Source organism: Eleutherodactylus coqui, chromosome 4 (assembly GCF_035609145.1).
Source record: "Eleutherodactylus coqui strain aEleCoq1 chromosome 4, aEleCoq1.hap1, whole genome shotgun sequence".
Taxonomy (NCBI): domain Eukaryota; kingdom Metazoa; phylum Chordata; class Amphibia; order Anura; family Eleutherodactylidae; genus Eleutherodactylus; species Eleutherodactylus coqui.
This window is the reverse complement of record NC_089840.1, coordinates 218,239,460-218,252,604: the sequence shown is the minus strand read 5'-3', so window position 1 is coordinate 218,252,604 and position 13,145 is coordinate 218,239,460. Positions and strand designations below refer to the sequence as shown.

General features: G+C 43.3%; 1 protein-coding gene across 1 annotated transcript in view; it reads right to left on the bottom strand.

Annotated features, from left to right (window-relative positions):
- Nucleotides 1-13,145, bottom strand: part of RNLS (renalase, FAD dependent amine oxidase) — a 162,718-nt gene that overhangs the window by 87,161 nt on the left and 62,412 nt on the right. The gene's annotated exons all lie outside the window — the stretch shown is intronic.

Here is a 13,145-nt window from a genome sequence, read left to right as displayed (position 1 = left end):
TAATTATACTGGCTACATAGAAGTTTCTACTCGGGGCTGTTTCCATGCTTTGCACTATATGTTGGCAAATAGACAAACTCTGGCATCTCTCCCCGATGAACTGGAGCTATTGCATTGCCCTAGGGAAATGTTTCAAAGAGGTGATTGATGTATAAAGTTTTTTTCCTTTTTGAGTTACGCATCAAATAGAGAAGACAGAATGCAATTGCAAATGGATCTGGATAAATTGGTGGCAAATGAAGTTTAACATTGATAAATGTAAGGTTATATACATGGGCAAAGGAAATACATGTCACCATTACATACTGAGGCCGCGGTCAGAGACGCGTAAAAAAACACTCGTCTGACCGTGGCCTAAATGGGAAACAACTGGGTAACACTGATGTGGAAAAGGACTTGGGGATTGTAGTTAACGGTAAGCTTAATTGGAGCAACCAGGGTCAGACACCTGCTGCCAAGGCAGATAGGATCATCGGGGGCATCAAAAGAGGTCTAGGGGCACATGACGGGAACATTGTTCTTCCTCTGCACAAGTCACTGGTCAGACCACACATGGGATATTGTGGACAGTTTTGGGCACCAGTACTCAAGAACGACATATCAGAGCTTGAGCGGATACAAAGGTGGGCAACTAATGTAATAAAGGGAATGGGTAGACTACAATACAATTACTTATTTTAGAAAATAGACGGCTGAGGGGCGACCTAATAACTATGTATAAATATATCAGGGGGACAATACAGGGATTTCTTCCACCATCCACTTATGCCCAGGAATTTGACTGTAACAAGGAGGCATCTTCTACGTCTAGAGGAAAGAAGGTTTCTACACCAACATAGAAGGGAGTTCTTACTGTAAGAGCAGTGAGACTGTAGAACCTTCTGCCTCAGGATGTGGTGATGATGAATTCGATAAAAGAGTACAAGAGGGGTCGGTGATCCGGGGATTATTCCGATTGCCAGATTGGAGTCAGGAAGGAAATTTTTCCCTCAAATGAAGGAAATTGGCTTCTACCTCATTGGTGTTTTTTTGCATTCTTCTGGATCAGCATTTGAGGGAGGGGGTTAATAGGCTAAATTAGATGGGCAGGGAAAAATTATGTACAATTTTTGAACTCAAAAACTTTTTGACTATCTCCTTTAGCATCACCCACTTCATTCAGAATATAAAATCAAGACTTGATACCAATGAATCATTAAATGAAGCAGAAATGAAAATAGGTGAAGCTTAAAATGAGTTTAAATAAATCTTGCTTTTTGTATAGCGCCAATTTATTCCGTAGCGCTTTCAAGAAATTTACTTATTACCCCCCAACAAGCTGGGTACTCATTTTATCAACCTCAGAAGGATGGAAGGCTGAGTTAACCTTGAGCCGGCTACCTGAACCACGCGGGGATTGAACATGCAGCCTTCAGGTCGTGAGCGAGAGCTTTAAGACTGCATTTCTATGGTGTTGGCACTCTGTGACACACGGGGCATGGGTGCATTTCTGTGGCCAGACCATAATCAGCTTTATCAGAATATCTCCATCCTTAAAATTTTAACCTGATGAAGGGCCCTATGTGTGAAACGTTGCCTATTATTTTTTTTTACATTTCCTATAACAAGCTTTACAAACACAGATTTTTTTTTTGTTTACCTAGTTTAAATAAAGGAAATAAATATATCATATAAGAATGAATGTCAGAAATGATTTCGCCAAAACATTTTGTACATTGACCTGAAATATCCTGTTTATATATCAAAATATGTCTGTAGTCCATAGTAACTACCTACATCTGGTGAGAGAATAGACAAAAACTTCAACTACATATTCTGAAAACTCCCTACGCCTAATCCGCACATGTACTACCTGGCAATATATCTCAGTCATCTGTCACTGGAAGGGACTAGAGAAATAGAGTGCAGATTATGTAGAGATTATCAGTCTCTGGAAATGTCATTCCGCTCAGTTTGATCCATAACGCAATATGGGCATTATTCATATGGTCACTTGTTGTCAAAATGTACTTGAAGCACATAATAATCATATATGGTATTAAATACAATCATTGATTAATTTCATCGGAGACGCAACTCGTAAAAAAATAAGTAATGTAGTAATTGGCATAGTGTTAATAGTATTAGAAAATGGGTCAATAGCAGATTATAGGGAAAATCCAGCCTGCATGATCTTCTGATATGTCAAACACATGTATGAGAAGATTACATTGGTGAAGTCTGTGATCTTGGACTACCAGTGATGAAAGGACTCCATAGATAGCTGCAATCTCAGACATTGATCCAAAAGGCCTTTAGCATGTAATACGATAGAAACAAAGATGACTGTGTAATTAAAAGAGGGAAAGCATATGTTCTAAATGGATAGAGGGTGGACTCTTAGAAGAACTTCCTCTAAGAATGGCCCAATGACTCTCAGACTGACACTTGGATATGGTAAGATAAGGGGTATTATGAATATAAAGAATAAATCAAAAGGGCTGGTATGGTAAAACGAAGGGGTCCAAGCAAAAACTCTAGGTAGTATATTTACAACGGGTGGATGCCCGGCTGCACAACTGGTAATCACATTAATATGACTGCTTGGACTTCATGCTGGGATGTTCTTTCACTGCTGGCAATCACGCCAAAACTCAACAAGCAGTCTTTCCAATTTATGGCTCTGGTTAAAAATAACAGCTGTGGCGGTGGCTCTTCATCATCTGGGTTCACTTGGGCCTTTGCACTTAAAGGGTTATTCTGGCTATGGATGCTTTTTCAAGTTTTCACCCACTCACTCGGGTGAAAACTGATAGATCAGTGGGAGTCCAACCACTAGGATCCCATTGATCCCAAGAAAGAGGATCCCACAGTGAGAAGAAGATTGAATGGAGTGTACGCCACACAAGCGCAATGCTGCTCCATTCATTTCCAATGGGACAGAGCACTTGGCTATTTTCGCCTGCCACATTAAAATGAATGCAATGATGTGTGTGCAAATGCAACTGGGCTGCATTCACTGGCGCCACTGCGGGTGAGAGAAGTGAGGTAGATGGGGAGAAAGGGACCACTGTTCTTGGCATCGGTGGGGGTCACAGTAGTCGGGTCCACACCGATCTATCAGTTTTCACCCATCCAGTGAAAACTTTTACTAAATGTTTTGTAACCGGAATTCTCCTTCAAGCTTGTTCCACAGCTCTGGTGCTTGTACTTGGTCTTAAACTTTTGCTCTCTACTTCAACAGAGTGACTCTCTTCAGGGTTTATCCTACAATGTCTCTGGACTTCTGCAGTCTGCATTGTGTCCTTTTACAACTATCACTGTGCCAACCAATGAAGGGACTTTTCTATATAACCTATGGAAGAGGTGGGCAGCGTGACCGGGCAATACAATGCCTCAGTGACTATGGCATTCCTATAGTAAAACTCCATTCGTTCGCCACCTAGCCAACACGTACCGCCACCTTAAAATGCCGTTTGTACTTGTAAATCACATTTTAACATGTGCAAATAAAATGTAGTGTAGCAAATTGTATAGAGGCATTTTACACCACTTTAGGATAAGCGAAGTATTGTGAACACATGTACACGTGCCCAAGTTTTGAGTAATGACCACACCTGAGTGGCTTGGGGGGAACTTTATAGATAGAGAAGTCAGTTTTCTGGCATGGGATGCTGTTTTTGACACATGGTTATGATATACTACACGGTCCCAGTTTAATTCTTCATCATTTGTAATTACAATCAGTGTCCGTCTTCCACTGCTAGGTTTTTTTTTTGTATTTTTAATGCAGCATTAAAATGTACAAGTTAAAATTTCTTGAGCTGTAACTGATCTTGGGTTCCACTTACATGTTTAAATTAGCAATTATTTTAATCAGCTCCAGCGCATATTCCTTTTAACTTTGTTTAAACTGTCTGCACTGAACCAGAGAGAATTTTTGGTGTCAAACCTAGGGCTAGTTACACACAGAAGCCTTTGAAGATGGAAATCAATGCCGGTTCCTTTTTTTTTCTGCTTAAAGTACGCCTATATGATTACAACCATGAATTCTGCCTTTATTTTCAGCCCCAGCTTCTAGATGCAAAGCCTGCTGCAAATAATAAGCTAAAGATATTTGTTGGCTTTCTTCTAACAAGAGCGAAGTCTGCAGCCATCTACGCTGACATCATGTATAAAGTTACATAAAATGAATAAATCTGTATGCTAAGCAGTTGTTCATAAAAAATCTGCAAGGAGAGTAACAGTCTCTGGTATCACATCCTTTTCAAGGATCTGAATCCCTGAATCCTGATAAAAATGTCAGCTGTTCACCTCCTCCCTTAAAGGGGCTCTGTCAGCAAAACCCCTATTTTAGCTGTGCCCTACATAGCTGTACATTCTAACCTGTTGAAAGAAAACTGTTAAAAAACAAAATAAACTCACCTAATCCCGTTGTATTTCTTCCCTCCCTTGTTTACCTGCCGCGGGACGGGTCATCTCCCATTGGCTCCTGCGTGCTGACGCCAACCTGGCCGTGTCTAACCTCTGACGTCCTTGGAGAGTCAATGGCGAGTGCGCAAGCACGCCGGGAAGGGGGATGCATGTGCACTCGTCTCCAAGGATGTCAGAGGTTAGATGGGGTCAGGCCAATCAGTGGGCGACGCGTCACTTGTAACGCATCGACTACTGACCCAGGCAGCAGTACTTGCCGTCCAGCAGTAGTCGAAGCAGAGACGGAAGCTGGAACTTTGCCAGCTTCTGCACTGCGATAGATAGGCTGCCGGAAGGACATCAGTAGAGCAGCAGGTTCCTGGTGAACAGCCCGGTAAGACACAGGTGAATATAAATTTTTTTATTTTGCCAACAGAACTCATTTACACAACTGTATTATGGAATTTTGTTCAGATCCATAATAGAGCTTCCAAAGCCACTATCCTATCAAAAGTAAACTGGACACCTGAGCAAGAATAAAAGTAGTATCAATTTATATACGCGGGGATATTGACATTGGATACTCTCCATGGGATACTTTCTACTAATGCCTGATTCACTTCAGCTGGTATTTTCCTTCATCCATCCAGCAGACATCTAGCGAGTTCTCTCATAGAAGATGGACACTTGTCATATTTTCTGACTCAACGCTCCAGTTCATCCCAAAGAGGGTTTGGGTCGTGACTGTGTGCAGCCAGTCCAATCATGGAACATTCATATCCTCAAAACAATGTTAAACAGCATTGGATTTTTGCGACGCGCAAACATGGGGGATTGCAAGATGGATGTCACGGGTGACTCTGCAATCTCTCCCGGCAAAGGTGTCCTACTCGCTCGCAGCACAGCGGCACAAAATACACCTAAATTTCTTGTGATGATAAACGGTGGTTTGTCACATGATGATAGCACTTCATCCAGGACTACGGTAGTCAATGGCGGAAATAATTTGACATGAGTCCTGGTAGCTGTTTTGGTTAGCAAACCGGAAGTGCACCGTTTACTTCAGCTTTTAACATAGTTGATAAACTGTACAATTAACAGTGGCAGCCTTGCAGGATAATAGCAGAGCAAACGGTTATGCAGTTGATTTACTTATAAGCACAGTTTTCTCTTCAATGCTCTCTCTCTCTATTTGAATTTTGAAGGTTACCCAGTATGAATTTCTACAAGCCTAGTTATCTGTTGGACTTACTGGAAGTAGACTATGCAGATGTTGGAGTGAGAGTTAAGATGGCCACTTTACTATCCCTCTCTTTGACTACACCAGGTTTTGTGCAATTCACTGTTTTAGTGGAATGGCTTTGGCTTTACTCCTCCTCACTTCTGATAAGACTAGGCAGCTGGTGAATCCTGGCTTCTCTGAAGAAAACACGAGTTGTAGCTGTTTGCTCAGCAAACCTCCTCCCTGCATGACCTCCTCCTTCGACTGCCTAAGCAGACTCTCCTCTAACTCCTCCTTTACTTCCTGTCTTATTCCCGCACAGTCTCTCCTCTCCTCCCCCTCAGCATAATGGCTCACTGTGTAGTTTCCCACTCTGAGCTCTTACCACAACCCTTGACCAATCAGTGAAGGCATGACATGCAGCCAACAAGCAGCCAGCTGTTGCCAAGCTCTAAGCTTCAAGCTTAGGAAGAAGGGGGAAAACAAGGTTTCTCCGACATATGGCACTTTCTATGTCTCCTGAAAGCACATAGCAAAGTGTGACAGGACTATGAACATGTGGCTATTCTGGAGGGCCTTCTGGGCCACTACACATTGTCTTGTTGGAAGTATGGTTATCCATTCCCAGAGTATTGCCACATTGTCGGAATCACATTATTGTCTATAATGTCAAGAAACACCACCGTGTACATGGTTCTTATCATTTCAACCAACGGACTGAGACCATGCCACATAAAACATCCTCAGGCCATAACTGAATCCCCGCCAAACCTAACTGTTAACACAACATACTGAGGCAAAAAGCATTCTCCAGGCTCCTCCCCACCCAGGTACATCCATCTGATTTTGAAGATGGAGTAGTGTGGTTTATCACTCCATAAAATGTTCTTCCATTGCTCAGCTGTCCAATGACAACGCTCCATGCACCATTGTAGATAGGCCGATGCATCTTCTTTGATAGAACTTGCCAGATGTTTGCGGAATGAATGGTGGGAATATACCAGTAGAAAGTATGTCATGGAGAGTATCCAATGTCATTAGGGCCAAAGAAGGCCCATTAATATTAACATATATAAATAAATGTTACTTTTGATTCTTGCTCAGGTGTCCAATCACTTTTGGTAGGATAGTGTAAGCACCTGAGCTGTCCACCTCTATACATCTCCAATTTTGATCTGTGCTTAAAAGGGTTCTGGGGCCCCAAAAAATATAGGATTCCAGTACAGGAAAAATAAAACTAAAGCTATGACTGACATCACCTGATCTCCCGCTACTCCCATTATGCCAGTGCCCAGTCCGCCACTGGTCTTGACTTTGGGCTGCAGCAGCAATGACATCCTGACAACAAGATATGTGACCACTGCAGTCAATCACTGCTCGAAGTGAGCCAGAAGGGACTGCTCAATGGAAGAATAGGGGAATAGGTGGATCCGGTGAGGACAGTATGGTTTCTTTTTTGTTTCTCCTGCCCTCTTGTATGATCTTCTTTCTGCCCAGATAACCCATTTAATGGATTTTAATTTAAAGCTGTGTTTAATGGAAAAAAAATGTGGCAGGTTTCATCAGACTTCGTATGCATGCAGGGATTTTCCTGTAAAGCAGCTGTGCAGGCTTTGTATAATGCTATAGAAGCTCGGTGCGCAGGTCTCTGCTGTATACATGAGCCCTAAGGGTTTACTCACAGCCTCCTTTTTTGCTACGCTTTTTGAGTGATTTATTTTTCTAAGTATCAATGCATTATTTTCCTGCAGGCGTACAGAATTGTGGCACATATGAACACAGCCTAAAACTACACCAAGATCAAGCTCTGGGCACCAGACGGTATCTTTTGTATGTTGAATGACAATGCAAAATAACCACAAGGGAATAAACAATGCAAAGAGAAAACATACAGCATACCAAAATGAATTAAATATAGGTGTATGTTACCTGAGGCTGAAAGCAAATAGCAAACATATGCTGTATATGGTCTTTGTAGTACACTATATGTCAATAGTGAATCCGTGAAACGTAACTGCAATACTGCTAAACGTACTATGTAAATAATTGGAGTTCTTAGCGTAAATCCTTATCAAATAGTGAGAGCCCATCTGCCCGCAACAAGACGACTTCATCAAAAGGGACCCTAATATTCAAACTCACCTTTCTTTGTGCCCATGTATACACTTGCCATTGGCAATTCAATTCCATGCATTCACCATTGGCACACTAATGAATATGCCTGCCACAAGTGGATAGACATCATGCAATATCATATGTAAGGTGCTAATGAACATCAACCCAAATACTAAGCTACAATTACAAAGGGAGACCTTGATGTACACTCTTTGTCTCCCTTTGGAATTATAGTGATTCCTTGCAAAACTCGGCATGCAGTTACATCTCAGGCAGATATACAAATTATTAGAGTTGTGCGTGATTAGATGAACGGTCTTGCCACCATAAAAGCGGTTCCACCCTTGGTCTATAAAAAGGCTCTGAGAGGCTACTTGTGTATAGTGACCTCTTTTTCTGCTTGTGTAGAGCTTGTTGACCACTAGACACCTCTATGACTCAATCAATGAGATTTCGCCCAGTTACCAGAGTTTTAGGGGGGTGGGCATTATTGGAATGTGAGAAGTTGGATGGTCGTATGGATGAATTACCTGCCATCTGGGCTATTCTGACCAGATCATCAGTAGAGAGGATAGTCTAATCATCCAACAAGCACAGGCAGCTCAAACCATTTCGTTATCTGCCACCCAGAGACAGGTGACACATCATTATAGTCCCCTGTCTGTTAGAACCATTTCCACGTGCTTAGCTGAAGGACATTTGGTCTCACTGTGCCCATTACATGTACTGCCTCTGACACCAACCATCACCTCCGTTTGCAATGGGGTCATGAACAACGAAACTAGACTGCTATCGAGAGGAATAGGGTTACCTTCAGCAGTATATGCAGGTTTCATTTTGGCTCTAACAATGATCATGTTCATGTTTGGAAACCTAGGGGTGAGCACTGAAGTCCTGCCTTTGCTGTGAAATAGCACACTGCCTCCACTGCTGGTATGATGGTCTGGGGAACCATTACATACAACAGCTGGTCACCCCTATTAGTGGTACGAGGGACAATGGCAGCTCAGCGATATGTTCATGACATCCTGCAGCCACATGTGTTCCTCTCAAAGAGGCAATTTCCAGCAGGATAATGCTCGACCGCACACAACAAGGGTGTCACAGGAATGCCTCCACAATACTGCCACGCTTCAGTGGCCTGCTTGGTCGGCGCATTTATCGCCAATAGAACATGTATGGAACCATCTGGGATACCAACTTCAACATCCTACAAGTTAGCACGATCTAGAGGCTCAGTTCCAGCAAGTATGGAGCAATATTCCACATACATATTAACCTGTATGCCTCCATGGATACATCATGCATCCAAGCTATAGGTGGTACAACAGGGTCTTAGAGCCTCCATGCCCACCTGTATCACATCTTGTATCCAAGATAGACGAGCTACAACAGGGTTCTAGAGCCTCCATGCCTACTCGTATCATATCTTACATCCACGCTAGAGGCAGTACAACAGGGTACTAGAGCCTCCATGCCCGCCCGTATCACATCTTGTATCCAAGCTAAAGGCAGTACAACAGGGTACTAGAGCCTCCATGGCCGCCTGTATCACATCGTGTATCCAAGCAAAAGGTGGTACAATAGGGTACTAGAGCCTCTATACCCGCCTGTATCACATCTTGTATCCAAGCTAAGGGCAGTACAACAGGGTACTAGAGCCTCCATGCCTGCCTGAATCACATCTTGTATCCAAGCTAAAGGCGGTACAACAGGGTACTAGAGCCTCTATACCCGCCTGTATCACATCTTGTATCCAAGATAGAGGCAGTACAACAGGGTACTAGAGTCTCCATGTCCGCCAGTATCACATCTTGTATCCAAGCTAGAGGCAGTACAACAGGGTACTAGAGTCTCCATGTCCGCCAGTATCACATCTTGTATCCAAGCTAGAGGCAGTACAACAGGGTGCTAGAACCTCCATGCCTGCCCCTATCACATCTTGTATACAAGCTAGAGGCAGTACAACAGGGTACTAGAGTCTCCAGCCCACCCGTATCACATTTTGCATGCAAGCTAAAGGCAATACAGCAGAGTACTTTTGCTCTGACATTGTAATCACTTATATCATTATAATCTCACAGGGAAGTTTCATTTGATTCCGACAACTCTTTCTACGGGAGGGATTATTTTTGACAAAAAGTGTAGATTTATGCTTTAGAGGGAAGTAGTGTTTTTATTTTGTAACTTGAAAAAAAAAGAAAAAACCCTAAACATCGCATACAATTGACGGTGTGTTAAGTAATATAAACAATTTATTACAGTGATACAAGACCAGTAAAACTTTGAACATTAATCATCAATAAGGCCAAATCTCTGCATAAAATAATGTATTTTTCAAGATGTGATGATGAATTCAGCCTCAATATATGTATGTGACAATTTTGTCAGTGCTAAAAGATCAAAAGATAGATGAAAGCAGTACAAAGCAGAGCTGGGGAGGAGTATCATCCTGCTTCACCTAGCAAAGCGGCTAAGTGCTTTATTGTTTGGTAGCGAGCACTAGATATGGTATGCCATATTAAAATGCAGCAGTGCCTATGAAAAGTCCATCTGATAAGTACAGCTGTGCATAACCTAAAACTGTGATCTACAGGACCACCCACATCAAAGCACTGAACCGCATTGTACCTTCATAGAAACAAAGATGACTGACGGTTCCAAGCTTTTATTTCTTTCCCCTCTTGTCTTAAACATTATCCTTTGTGTTGTAAGAACTCCAGGTCTTGATTGAAAGAGGTAAAGTCATTGGTGTGACAAAAATAAGCTTGAGGAACAGGAGAGAAGATAAGAGCATGGAAATAGTTAAAGGGGTTGTCTCGAGGAAGCAGTGAATTTTTTTTTTCCCTGTCCCCCTTATTAAGCATACATTACTAAGCCCCCCTGTAAATGACTTTTCTAGCCGGTTTCCACTTACAGTTCCAGCGTTTCAGCAACTTATAAAAATTTTCCCAAGATGGCCGCCGGCTTTTTTCCCGTCGCTTGCTGTAGCCCGACGTGCGTGCTCCCGAGACGCTACCAGCTGTGTCTCCCTGACAACCAGACGCCCCGCAGCCGCCGACCGGACCCCTGGATTGAACGCGGCCGACCACGGCACACAGTCACCCACTGCCAGGCAGCAGGTAACCGGCGCTAGACCCCTGACAACAGACGAAGGCCCCCCTGGCCCAACGGCAGTCCCCCCGGCCCAGCGGCAGTCCCCCCGGCCCAGCGGCAGTCTCTCCGGCCCAGCGGCAGACCCCCCGGCCCAGCGGCAGCCCCCCCCGGCCCAGCGACAGACCCCCCCGGCCCAGCGGCAGCCCCCCCCCCGGCCCAGCGGCAGACCCCCTGGCCCATCACTTACCTGGGCGGCAGGACGGCAGGACGGCGGGACAGCTGGGCGGCTTCTCGGGACAGCTGGGCGGCTTCTCGGGACAGCTGGGCGACTCCTCGGGACAGCTGGGCGGCTCAAGTTTCTGCACCTTCCTCTAAGAGAGGATAGTACAGAATGGCCGCTCCAGAGCGCTCCCGAGAAGTGACAGCTCGTCTGCGCATGCGCAGAAGAGCTGTAGCAGCTAGCAGGCTGAAGCGGCTCGTGCTGAGAGCAGAAGACCGGACTGCGCAAGCGCGTCTAAAAAAGCAAGCTGCCAGCGAATTTAGACGGAACCATGGAGACGAGGACGCTAGCAACGGAGCAGGTAAGTGAATAACTTCTGTATGGCTCATATTTAATGCACGATGTATATTACAAAGTGCATTAATATGGCCATACAGAAGTGTATAACCCCACTTGATTTCGCAAGACAACCCCTTTAAATATTCCATATAATATATACCTATTTGGCCTTTTTGAAGACAGACAAGTTTATTTAGCCTGATTTAAAGGGGCTGTCCAGATGGGACTCCAAACAGAACTACTGAGATAGATCTGAACGAAACCTTAGTTTAATCAAAACTTTTTAATTCCTGCTCGTCACTTGAAGACAAATTTAAAGCAAGTGATATAGGGCTGAGGAACATTTCTGAACACTAGCAGTGTTGAGTGAACTGAAACACTCGAACTGTGTTTCAAGTTGAGCTTCTTTGAAAGTTTGGTTTGGCACAAAAACGAACCATTTCAACTTGACCAAACCCACTAAAATGGCTGCTTCTTCCTCTTCATTTTTCCTTGCCCTCTTCCTTATCTTCTTCTTACTATTCCTTTTTCCTCTTAGAATCATAGACTTGTAATGTTGGAAGGGACCTGCAGGGTCATCAGGTCCAACCCCCTGCTCAATGCAGGATTCATTAAATCATCCCAAACAGACATCTAGACAGATATCTAATCTGTGTCTCCTCCCTTTCAGTTTCATCCCATTACTTCTAGTCATTTATTGGGCAAATGAGAATAGGGCTGATCCCTCTGCACTGTGAAAGCCCTTCTGTATTTGTAGACAGCTATTAAGTCTCTTTTCAGCCTTCTTTTTTGAAAGCTAAACATTCCCAGATCCTTTAACCATCCCTTATAAGATATGGTTTGCAGACTGCTTACTATTTCGGTAACTCTTCTCTGAACTTGCTCCAGTTTGTCAATGCCTTTTTAAAATTGGGGTGCCAAGAACTGGACACAGTATTCCAGATGAGGTCTGATCAAGAAGGAGTAGAGGTGGATAATTACCTCATGTAATCTAGACTCTATGCTTCTCTTAATACAACCCAGGATTGTGTTTGCCTCTTTTGCTACTGCATCACACTGTTGATTCATGTTCAGTCTGTGATTTATTAGTATACCAAAATCTTTTTTCAAGTCATGTGCTGCAGCTTAACTGAGTTCCTCCCACTCTGTATGTGATTTTTTCATTTTTCTTGCCTAGATGTAGTACTTTGCATTTCTTCTTGTTAAACAAGTTTACAAGGGCAATAGGGTCCCAGTTAGACCTATGGAAAGTTTACCACTAGGACCTTCCAAACTGATAAAATTAAAAAATACCTTTTATTAAATTATTTAAAAGAAAAGAAGAACAAAACACACACAAACAATCACAAGAGGAGTTATGATGTAAATAGACACCTATAACTGGTAATCAGAAGGATGTTCGAAACGTAAATTTTACGCTCGACTTGTAGAGCAAAAACACTTGCCACTCGTGTAATATGAACAATGACAGATTAGAGTCATACGATAAGACTCTATTGATGTAAATCATTGATCATAGTCCAAGTGAAGGTGATTCAGTCTAATAAGAGGACGAATCCCATACTTGGTCAGGTATAACACCGTGCGTCAAAGGATGGAAATGACTAGCACGTGAAAAAATTAGCTCATCAAGAGCGCGTCACCCAACGCGTTTCCCCCACCTAGTGGGTTTTTCAGGGGTTACAGTACGCTAATCCCAACTGATGTGTCAGGTCGTGGCCAAAGTCTACTTATGGAGACCACATAGACGTCCCGAATATA